The sequence below is a fragment of the Streptopelia decaocto genome, assembly GCF_964273445.1.
Source record: "Streptopelia decaocto genome assembly, chromosome: 6".
Taxonomy (NCBI): domain Eukaryota; kingdom Metazoa; phylum Chordata; class Aves; order Columbiformes; family Columbidae; genus Streptopelia; species Streptopelia decaocto.
In genome coordinates, this window is record NC_138660.1 from 2,147,822 (window position 1) to 2,160,155 (window position 12,334).

Genomic DNA, 12,334 nt, shown 5'->3' on the forward strand with positions numbered 1-12,334 from the left:
TGGTTTTTCTGGTTTATGGAGATGGGAGCAGAAATGACATCTTAAAAAGGCAAGGTGAAAGAAAAAATATATAGATATATTCCTAGTGCAAAGTGAATCCATGCCAAGGGCTTTGGCCTCTTTGGTTTGAACCGTAAAGCACGTGGTGAGGTCCTGTTTTAAACACAGTTCTAATTCCCAGCATCTCTCACTGGTGTCCCTGGCACCTTCGCAAAGGCACCGGCGGGCCGGCACTGCCACCTGGTGAGAATGGAATTTCTGGACAGAATTTCGCATCAGATTTTAGAAACGCGGTCAAAGTTTAGAGTTTGGAAGCAGAGCTCTTGGGGACATGGTTTAGTGCTAGACTTAGGTTAGGTTATGGTTGGACTCGATCCTGAGGGTCTCTTCCAACTGGAGTGGTTCTATGGTTCTATGATAACAATGCCCACATGATCTTTTGGAGGAGCTTTTAAGTCCCCAGCTACCCAGGATGGAGGAGGAGATTTTAGAGGATACTGGTCCAGCACTGAACTTCCAACCATATCTGCATTATAATCTGAGAGCCGATATAAGATGTTGAAGGCTGTTTGTTATTTTAAGCAGATAATTACACGTTTTTAATTTTTTGCAAGGTTTAAGAGAATTGCTAATGTAAGACCTACAGGGGTTAGCTACATGTGGTCATTGTCCAAATCAGAAAACAAAGTGCACAAAACAAAAAACAAGAAAACCACCCAAACCCACCTATTCAGTCAAGAATAGATATTTTTAAAGGCTTTTTTTGCCGCAGCATCCAGCGAGCATGGCGGGAGCACCTGCAGCGCCAGGACCTGCCGCCCCAGCAGCAGCTGGACAAGCGCAGCCCGTCCCCATCGTCCTTCTCCTCCGACAAGATGAGCCGCTCCGTCAGCATGAACACCTTCTCCGACAGCAGCACGCCCGTGAGTACGGCCCTGGGGCTCCTTGTCCCGCTGCTTGCTTTTGGTTTTCTCGGCCTTTGGAGAAATAAAAGCTAAATTGGGGGCTGATCATGAAAGAACGACTTTTTGGGGAGCAGCGGTGCCTCAAATCTGCAAGCAGAAGTGCCGCTTGTAGGTACAGCCGAACGCGTGACTGTGCACGTTAGAAGCGGGTCACGGCAATATTGTGTATTGGACACAGCAGATATTAGCGGTGATTTTGGTGGGAAAAGGTATTTCCAAATAGTGATGTGTTCTTTTGCAGAAAACAGGTGTTTTCATGTGTGTTTAGCACTTTGTGTTCTCCAAAAAAACAAATTGCAGTGCTTTTCCTAGAAATAAATGTGGTTTGTAGAGTGTGTTTGTTTTTGTTTTTGTTTTTTTTTTCTGTTTTTGTTGTTTTTTTTCTTTCCTAAAATAGAGGAGTTGATTTAAGGTTTCAAAATTAAACTTGATTTTGGAAGAAATCTTCACGCCACCTTGCAGACTGGGTGACTGGCAGATGGAGGCTGTACTTCTGGTTTTAAGGTGATTCTAAACTAGAGATCCAAATATAGAGCACATTTCTTGAAAACAAGTGGCTTTGTGGCTGGCTCTGGAGCAGAATCTTCTAGGTCAATAAATCTACAAGTAGATCCAGAGTTTATAAATATTGCTTTGTGACAGAATACATTGGTTCTGAGGCAGGTGTAGACTAGAGCATATGGAATAATTCAGTAATTTTTAACAAATTCTGGAGGTTGCAATGGTGTGTGTTAGACCAGGTAAATAAAAGCAGGATGTGTCCCCCAGTTTGACTGAGGTGTGTACGGGAGGTGTGAATGGATTGTCTGGATATGACAACTATTTCTTCCCCAAAGGGCTGTGGGGCATTGGAACAGGCTACCCAGGGCAGTGCTGGAGTCACCGTCCCTGGAGGGTTGGACAGACCTGAGATGAGGTTCTCAGGGTCATGGGGCAGTGCCAGGGGTGGGATAACATTTGGACTCCATGATCTTGAGGGTCTCTTGCAGCCAAAATGACTCTGTGATTCTATGACCCTTGCTAGGAGTGCGTGTTGCTCAGCTGTAGGAAGCTGTTGCCCGTCCCAGGGCAGCATTTGGTGGCTTCTGAGTTCACTACAAAAATCTAGGAATCATTGCTAATGAGTTCCTTAAAGCAGATGGAGTTCCTGTGCAAGGAAGAGACGTTTCTTAGTTTAATTCTGCCTTCAGTTGTGAAATGGAAGCAATGCTGCGTAATGTCAAGTGCAAGGCAGCTTCACAGATCCAACAGAGCTTTTCTGTGCAAAGAACTCTGGTCTTGGACGTACAGGGACAATTTGACACTTTCCTCCATTGAAGCAGGTTCAAACTGAAGCTAGGTGAGCTCTTTCCAGCAGCTGTTATTTTTGTGACACCATGGTTAGGCAGGCTGCATTAGATTTGACAGCGTTTCATAAAATATTACTGAGGGTGCACTGTTTTATTTTTAGATGCCTTGTGTTCATAACTGGAGACCAGGATGATAAGCTAGATTGCGGTATTGGGTTATGTGCTAATTTCTGATGCATTAAACGAGTCAGATTCCTCTAATGAGAGAGGTAAACGTGGATCTCGTTTTTCTGTCGCGGACGCAGGAGCGCTGAACCAGCGCGGCCACCACAAGAGGCCCCTCGTACCCTGCACGTGGAGGCTCTTGGATGCTCTCAGAGGTTCTCCATCAGTAACCTCATTTGGAAAATGATACATTTCCGATGCTTTCGGGTCTTTTGAGGTAAAATGAATAAATCCAGGAGTCACGTATTTGTGGGAAAATGAAGATTAGATGCTAGAATTGCTACTCACTCATCTCATTTCTGCATCCTACTTGTTTAATGTAAAGGAAGATGGGAACATTTTCTTAACACTTTCCTACTGCCAAGCCTGTCAATAACCTTTGAAAAAGTAGGGAACGTTTCTGGAGGCAAAGGAACCTTTATGTATTTAGTGTGACTCACAAACTTTTTAAAACCAGCCCTGCTGATGGCAAATGTCACGTATTTTCGGTTTGGAATTGATACTGTCAGATTCAGGGCAGGACAGGGATAAGGCCAGAACAAAATAGGGACAATTAACCTTCAACTGTTGACATGTGAATGGGAGAGTAATTGTTTTCCTTAACCAAATAAAGGCTTGGGGAGAATTAAATGCACCATTTGGACTGAGCCACATTTTGTGCTCAAGTGTAAAGTAAACTCAAGGAAGGAGGAAAAAAAAACCCAACATCTGAGCAGAGAAACTGCTGTAATTTTATATTCTCTTGAAGTTTTGTGTTTACAAGGCCCAAACTAGAAGCAGAGGAGGGGAGTTGGGGAATAACCAAGCAGTCAAACATATCCATTTGGCAAGTCCTTGATTGGTTCTAGGTAGCTGGAAATCAGGTGCTCCATTACTATACATTAAAATAATTGTATTTACAGATAATATACTTTAAGAAAAGCAGAAAGGTTAGGAAGCCTTTCCTGGGATGCAGTGACTGAAATACAAGATGAATGATTACGGTTCTGGAAAACTCTTGTGTAGTAAGATGTGCATCTCTGGGGAAAGTTCAGCACCATGGACAGTGGCACCGGCTGGGCTGGGGCCTTGGACAGGGGGTCCCTCCGCGCGACCCTCATGGACCCGCTGGATGGTTTGTGTTGGAGGGACCTTCAAAGCCCATCCAGTGCCACCCCTGCCATGAGCAGGGACATCTTCACCAGCTCAGGTTGCTCAGAGCCCTGTCCAGCCTGGCCTGGGAAGTCTCCAGGAATGGTTCATCCACCACCTCTCTGGCCAACCTGGGCCAGGCTCTCACCACCCTCAGGGCAGCAATTCCTTCCTCATGTTCGACCTGAATCTCCCCTCCTTTAGTTTAAAACCATCACCCCTCATCATATCGCAACATGCCCTGCTAAAAAGTCTGTCCCCATCTTTCTTACTGGCTGCTTTTAAGTACAGAAAGGCCGCAATAAGGTCTCCTGGAGCCTTCTCTTCTCCAGGCGGAACACCCCAACTCTCTCAGCCTGTCCTCCCAGCAGAGCTGTTCCATTCCTCTGATCATCTTGGTGGACTCCTCTGGCCCCTCTCCAACAGGTCCATGTCTTTCCTGTGCTGAAGACCCCCGATCTGGACGCAGAACTCCAGTTTGGGGTCTCACCAGAGCGGAGCAGAAGAACAGAATCACCTCCCTTGACCTGCTGGCCATGCTCCTTTTGATGCAGCCCAAGACACGATTGGCTTCTGGGCTGCAAGTGCACGTTGCCAGCTCATGTCCCATCTTTCATCCATCAGTACCCCCAAGTCCTTCTCGGCAGGGCTGCTCTCCACCCCTTCATCCCCAGCCTGTGTTGATACCGGGGCTATCCCCAGCCCAGGTACAGGACCTTGCACTTGACCTGTGCCCAGGCATGTGGCAAAGAACATGGTGTTTTCTGCTAATAACGTTCCTTCTGATGTTCACAAGGATGGGAATAACTAATGCTGTAGAATGATCATTTTTTACATGAGCACAGTGCCTGAGTAGGTTGCTTTCTTCTAAGAAATAGCCGTGTTAGAGCTATAAACATGTGAAATGTGGTTTTGCAGATGTGACCCTGTGGTTATCTGGTTGATGTCACAGAAAGAATTTTCTGAGGTCTTGCCCCTTCCCCACAAGCTCAGTTTGTGGCAAAGCCAAATCCACATTAAAGATCAGCTTCCTGTTTTGTCTCACAAGGATACTGTTAACAATAAATGTTACTTCAAGCTAATTACAGTGTCAGGTACCTGATATCCATTCTCTAATGTTCAGGACAAATACCACAAACTGAAAAACATCTCCTATGAAATTAGGATTTACTTTTTCTTACTGTGAGGGCAATTGAGTACTAGCATGGGTTGCCCAGAGAGACTCTGGAGTCTTCATCCTTGGACATATCCCAAACCATCTGGACATGGTCCTGGGCAAACTCTTGCAGGTGATCCCACTTGAGTGGAGGGGTTGGCCCAGGTGACCCCCAGAGGTGCCTTCCAACCTCAGACACTCTGTGATTCTGTAAAGTGATACTGAGGAACTGGAGTGAAATATTTGTACATGGAGAATACTATTGAGTCGAAGATAATGCAGAGAACTGCAAAAAAAAATGTTTACAGCTCATTCTGTTCATAATTAAGCCTCTTATCTGGCTGGTGTTCTTATCTTGTAGCTTGGGGAATTTGTGCTGCAATTAAAAAAAACCCCATTTTTACTTAGTAAGAACTAGCACATAATTTAAGAAGTTTTGCTATTGGGGAGGGAGGGTTCTTTTTGCAAAGCAGCAAAATAAAAAGATGCAAGACATTAGATTTCTTTATGAAAGTTTTTTTTGGTGTACTTTAATAATGATGCATGTATAGCTTTGCTGGCTTCCACCACTTATCCTGTGTGTGCGTATAATTTTCTCTATTACAAAATTTATATAGTGCAGATCTACTACTAAAATCCATGACTACTTACTGTGGGCAGAAATTACGTGACTATTTTTCATGAAATCATAAAATTCACAAGGTGCAAGTACTCATAATACGTAGGCGGGTATTCTCTTCATGACTTGCAAACTTCTGCAGATGGAACAAAGGAAAAGAAGAATAGCCATGCTGTTACCACATGCTGCTCACTGGAAGTTATTTAACCCCTTGATATCAGATAGTTGCCTTTTTAGCTCTTACCAGCCCTTTAATAGATGTTATTTTTGAACACTGTCTTGTTTGGATGAAATTTGCTTCTTTGCTCTAGTACCAGTTGCCTTTGGTGATCTGGGGCTGGTGTAGCCTGAGAGTTCAGAAATGTGGAGTTCTGTAGAAAAAGAGTTTTGCATAATGTCATGTGTTTTATAATTGATTTGCTCTACCAGAAGTTGTCACTCTTATGGCTTAGGAAAAAAATGTCCTGAATGCTTTCGAACATCATATATTTATAAATCTTGTCATCTTTAGCTAAACTGATCTTGGCTTTGTGTACTGCAATGCAGGGCTATTTAGAAGCAGGAAAAAAGGTGTAGGGTAAAACCCAGGCTGCACTCATGGTGGGTTTAAACCTTCTCTTGACTTAACAAAGCCAGAGCTCAGCCCTCCAGGGCCTGTATCTGGGGGCTGCACATTGGGATTTTTTGCATTATTATCAAAACTTTATTTTAAAAAGATAAAAAATGTGAAATTTGACGTAGAAGATTGAAGAGATTTTTTTCAGTCCATTGATTCATCCCTTTTTTCCTCCCCCTGATGGAAGGTCATACATCATCCTGCCTGACGGAACTTGAAATAAGACATTTCCAAAAGGAATCTGCCTGCAATCAAACGTACTTTAAGATTCATAAGAAAGGCCTTGTGATGTGAAATCTTCACCCTCCTCTTTCCGATGGGGCTTGTGGGCAGATTGTCTCCTTGTTCCCGTTTGTAGTGTCAATTGGATGAGGGTTCATTGCGCTCATTTTAGAGGCTAAAAAAATCCTGTGTAATAGAGCCATGAGAACTCCACGGTTCTTGCTGTATCCTGTCTATCCCTCCTAATTCTGTTTCTCCTGTATTTGCTGTTCTGTTCCTCAGTTCCATCTGCTTCAGCACTGCACTCCAATCCTGCCCTTCTGTCCTGCTTAAAAAAAAAAATGAGAGCACACTGTAATGCATTAAATATATATATATATATATATGTACATATATATTCAAAATTAGGGCTCCACATTTGGGTAGCCAAAAATAGCTCGTTTTGCAAACAGAATTTCTACCTTGTCCGAGATGGAGCCTGGGACTGCCCTGGTGGGAGGGATGTGTTTGAGAACGACAATATTCTTCTGAAAAATAGAATAGGAATGGTAAGTATGATTTTGTAAGGAATTAGGAATACTGGGACCTGTTGCTTTGCTCGTTCAAGCTAAATATTAGTTCCCTTGGTTTTTGCTATGACTGGTTTGTTACTGAAAGCAAATATTCAACTGTTAGCAGGAATTTTTCAAACACAACCCAGTAATCCCTTGTGGGGATGGATTAAGGTAGCACAGAGTACAAACGGGGACTGTAAAATAGATTCTCCCTCTGGCAGTAATCAGGCAGCGTTCGCAGGTGGTTTGTTTAGGTGGAACTTCCACCAGCTAATATAATTTGTGCTGATTAGCCGAACGAGCTCCAGCGCCAAACAGAAAGCGTGACTTGATTCCCTGCTCGTGAATCTGGGACTCAATATCGCAGAGAATCTCAGAGACGCTAATTGTGATAAATGTATTAATGGTCTCAGTGATAATAACATGTTACATATTTGCAAACTGAACATCTCTCTAGCAAAATAGTGACGCCTGTGGCAGAGAGTCTCATAATTTTGTTCTGGAAGGTCAAATGAAGAATTGTTACCATTGTTTCTGATTGTCTAGAATGGATTAGTAGAGCCCTGATTGCAAAACTAATCCAAAACTAAGAGGTTTATGACATAAGATTGAACATAATATAAAGGTAGAAAGATGGGAAGGAAATATCCGGTTGGGAAAAGACCTCAGCCACCAAGCCCAGTTTGCTTTGCTGTCCTTCCTCCCACATGTGGTACTTTGAAAACTAAGATTTGGTTCTAAAAATGGAATAAAAATCTGTCTGCAGCTTTTGTGAAGATGCCCCTAAAAAGAAGGGAAGGGGAACGTGCTCTTTGTCCTATAGAACTGGCTTTGTGGAGCTGTGAACAGCCAAGGAGAGGGAGCCGCCTGATAAATATTTACAGTGTGATTTCTATATAATGTAAAAATGAAAACCTTTGTGTTTGCTCTTGAAAAACATCGATGGAAATATAATTAAAGATGAGGAAGACAAATCCAGCTTTGGGATGAAAAGGGCTTAATTAGAAATCAAATATTTGATGATTTAGGAGAAACATTAATGCTGGTGTAGGCGATAACACTTGAACGTGGAAACACATGTTATTTTCAGTCCCTATAATTTGCTGCAGATAATTCCAGCTTTAAATGCAAGCAGAGAATACACAATGCTTCTGGTCTAACACGGCGTTTATCTTCTGAATGGGGATTTTACATAGAAATAGTTCTTGCGGTGAGTTTGTGTGTACATGTGTACAGACACGTCATCATCTGCAATGACGATCTATGTTCAACTCTCTTATAAGTTGTGTGTCCTGTGGGGCTTTTAAATGCTGGGATAGCGAAGGGCTGTCTCAATTCCTTCCTGCTGGGGGTATGAGAACACCAATACATTTCTTTTTCTTTGCGTTGTGTATATCGAATGTTCACTATAGATGTTATTTAGTCGGTTTGATACATTGCAGTTCCGTAGCAGCAAAATCAATTCAAAATTCAAAATAAATTCATGGCTTTGGTGTGGTGGTTCACGATGGGATTACCCAGCTTGGTACTTAAAAATAGTTTATTTTAGAATGTCACATATTCCACTTGAGAAAACGAGGCTGAATACATTACAAATGTTTTCTAAGACAATTTTATCTACAGTATCTCATTTATTCCTATCTCATGGGAATTCCACACCCTGCCTTTTACAAAGCCAGGCCCCAAAAATGAAAGTAATAACAATAATAATAATAATAATACTGAAGACTTGTAATGATTAATCCAGCAGGTGGGTGCAGGCCGTTACACAAAGTTCTTGCAGGTTGTCTCTCCAGCCCCATGGCCACATCTTGAAAATCCAGAATTTCATTAGTTGAAGGGCCATCTCCCCATATCACTTTTCTCCATGTTACAAGATGTTCTGTACATCTGTCCTTTTATTTCTCAGTGGTTATTCTCATGCAGACCAGGACTGAGCCTTGGTGATGGTATTTGCAACCTCTTTGGGGGGAGATCCCTCTCCAATTGAAAATGGTTTATTTTTCTCTTTAGACCGGGTGTTTTTCTGCTCTTTAGGGTGTGCAGCTAAAATATACTAAAATCTGCTATTCCTCCAGTGTTACGTACAGATTACTACAAATAAAGTAATCTTTAGAATTGTTTTTCTTTCCAGCAACTACTGTCGCTGTTGAATTTTCCCATCTCCGAGTTGTGCGGGAAGGGGCCATGGTGGGATGTGAAATTGTTTGAGACTGGGAGACATTTCCAGCCGCAGGATGGCCCTGAGACAATTAACTTCACTCACTGGAATTAATTATGTTCTGACCTTACCAAAAAAGGGGAAAAATGCAAGAAATCTAAGTAACAGCCAGTACAGTCGTGATTAGTAGGACCGTGAGGAATTAAGTTATAAAGTACATGTAATAGAAACTCATTAGTATGTAGGGGAAATTCTTTTGAAATAGCCAGAGCCAGATCCATTAAATTATGTTAGTGGCTCTATCGACACTGAAATGTGGCAGCATCACTTTAATGGTGTCTATTACAGTGGATCTTTCCAAATATATTCAGTTTATATACTCCACTAGTGGAAAGTATTTATTTCTGCTCATAAAATATATTTTTAGATTAAATCTACTGGAAAAGTGTATTTTTACCTGAATAAATACTAACTATTTTAGCTATTTCTCTCACTGCTATGAATTCAAACAACCAAATGGCAAATATTGTCCTGGTCTTTGAGAGATTCTGAATCTCTTTTAATAACTACATTTTTTTGAGCCAGTTTTACTGCTTTACACATATGAAATGACTTCTTAGGGTCAGCTAATGTTCATTAATAAGATGTATATGATATTTTAGGAGGGAAAATGTGCCAAACAGCTCTGCCAAAGGGCTACATTTAAGGCAAAACACCTTATTTTCTTAGGCAATTTCTCTCAAAGTGGTGAATTATTTCTCCATGCCCCTCGTGCGCGAGAGAAAATAATGTCCACAATGAGTTCTTGCACAACTGGGTGCCGATGGTACCAGTTTTGTGAGTGGATCCTTCTCTGGGGTAATAATTTTTATTACTCGAATGGATTAAGACACAATTTTTGATCTATTTCCTCATTGTTTAGTTTGAGAAGTGATCCTGTGGATAATACCTGCCATGGATACATTGTCAGAGATGACGCAGGTTTAAATAGCCTGAATTTAAGCCCAGCCTTGCTCCGTGCCCTCTATACTATACATAGACTCTCGATGTGATACAGGACATAAAGAACAACCTTTGCTTGTAGTTGAAATTTTGGAGCGTGTCTTAGTAATTTTCACTCCAATGGATGGAGATTCATGTGTTTTATTAGTTCAGGTCTTCGTATTTTCTCCAACCCTGATAACTGTTTTTTAGCAGGGCTGTTCTGCTTTATCAAAGGCCTTCAGGAGATTGAAGGAGAGCGCTGGACCTTTGGGTTTTATTCTGTGTCGTTAATAACTTCCGTGGTTTATTTGATTCTATCACTTGGTTGTCATCTGCGTATGAAACCCCTTTGGTCCGTGTGTATTGCTGAGGGAAAACTGCTGCTTTTCCCTGGGTAAAAGTCTTGGAAAATGTTTTCACAACTAGAGGCGGGTTGGGTCCTCCAAAGGACCTAATTCCTTATCTCTCTATATGATACACATATATTTTATTCTGCGTTATATTCAGTTGTATCTAAACTATAGCTGCAATAGGAACAGGTTCTGGTTGGTTTTTTTTGTTTCTCTGCAGAGGTAACTGCTCTTCTTTTACAACTTTATTAGTCCTTGGGATATTTTGTGTTAGTAATAATTGCTTTCGACCGTTTTCCTCTTATGCTTTTCCTATGGCGAGGCCTACGAACAGGTGTGGACTGAGCGTGGAGGGAAAAGAAATCAAAATCCCTTCTTTTCCACTTCTGAGACTCTTTCTCCCTTGTCTCTGAAGTATCAGCCATTCTGAGCCTCCTCTGCTTGATATCCTATAACTTCCGCTGTCCTACCCACAGAACGGTAGATATTGAAGGGGTTTCCCTTTTCTTTGCTCTCATCTCCTGCTCTTTTATACAGGAATATTTCATTTATCATTGCCAGGCTCCCTAAACCCACGAACTCCTCGGGTTTCTTCCCCGCGGGGCTGAGCTGTGCCCAGGGCTTCACCAAGGCACCGGTTGTGACCCAGTCCCACCTCATGTGCTTCAAACTTCTCTTCGGTGGTGGCTTCGGAAATTTTAGACTTCATTTTGCCCATTCGGGATGGTTTTATCCTTCTTAACATCTTAGCCCGCCTGCCTGGGAGCCAGCCTTCCTTAGGGCATGCTTAGATTGCTCTAATTGTCCCTTCTTAGCAGATATTTAATTAGACATCTTTTCCTCCTGTTGGACAGGGCAGTTTGGTGGGAGGAGCAAAAATGGTGGGGGTGTGAGCAGTTGACATCAGGAGATACGTGAGTACAGGGTGTCAAAGAGGCCACAGGTGAATGTCGAATATTGCTGTGCTATATTGTATTTGACATTTTACTGCTGTGTCTAATACCGCATTCTTCACATCGCGTGCAACAGTCATGCTGCTTCATTATTTTAAAATTGAGAAGCTTTTGTTTTTTCAAACTAAAACCCATGTTTCCAGTTCCTCATTATGGAGCTGGTTTAATTGCATTACTCCTCTCATTGTGAGATTGAATATGGCCATTCAGCTAGAAAAATGCCACTAGAATAATGTAAATGGCCAAGCTTTGGTCTTTCCAAGGTATTTAAAATTCTATCGCTGTTCCCATAAGCCACAGACAGTGGATTATTTTTCATGGACAGACAGTACATCGTTCTCCTGGGGGTTTTATGGACAGACTGTATAAAATGATAACACAATGAATGGGGCACCTGCCATACTCTATCAGCTGCCTAAATCAGCTGTTTCAGACAGAAATTCAATAGAGTAGAATATGTTTCAAATAGATTTTCAGGTACAAAGTATAACAAGGAATTTCAAGAGTATTCTTGATAAATTTGCACTGAGATAGCTTTAAAGACATTTATGTTGCTTCGATAAAGATGTAGTTAAGCTGCTTTCCAAGCCATCTTCAAAATAATAAGATTATTTTGGTACTTTGAGGAGCTAAGAAGAACATAATATTATTCTTTTTCTATTTTATTATTATAGTGTCCACAAGTCTTAGCTATTGTACCACTTGTTGGATAAATTACCATTTTAGTGAGGAACAAAAGGAGAATCTTGTCCTGAAGACCAATGTGGGGATGGAAAGGAAGAGACGGTTTTGCATGCAGGAGTAAAATCCTTCCTGGTAATTTTATTTTTATGGAAAGTAAGTTCCGTGATGAAATATACATAGATTAGCCTGTCTTAATACTTTCCACGGTGTTTTGGACACCGCGATGCTGTTTAACCTGTAGAAACCTGCTGCGCATTCCTGAGCAGCCCAGAGCGCTTGTGATTTATATTGGCTCCTGTGCTTAAGTTTGCAAACCTGGAATGAAAAACCCCCAAATTAAAACTTGAGGCCAAATTTCAGAAACAGGCTTCCTGCCTCAGAGGAAATTGAAACATGACACAGGTATGCTATGGAGAATTCAGAGT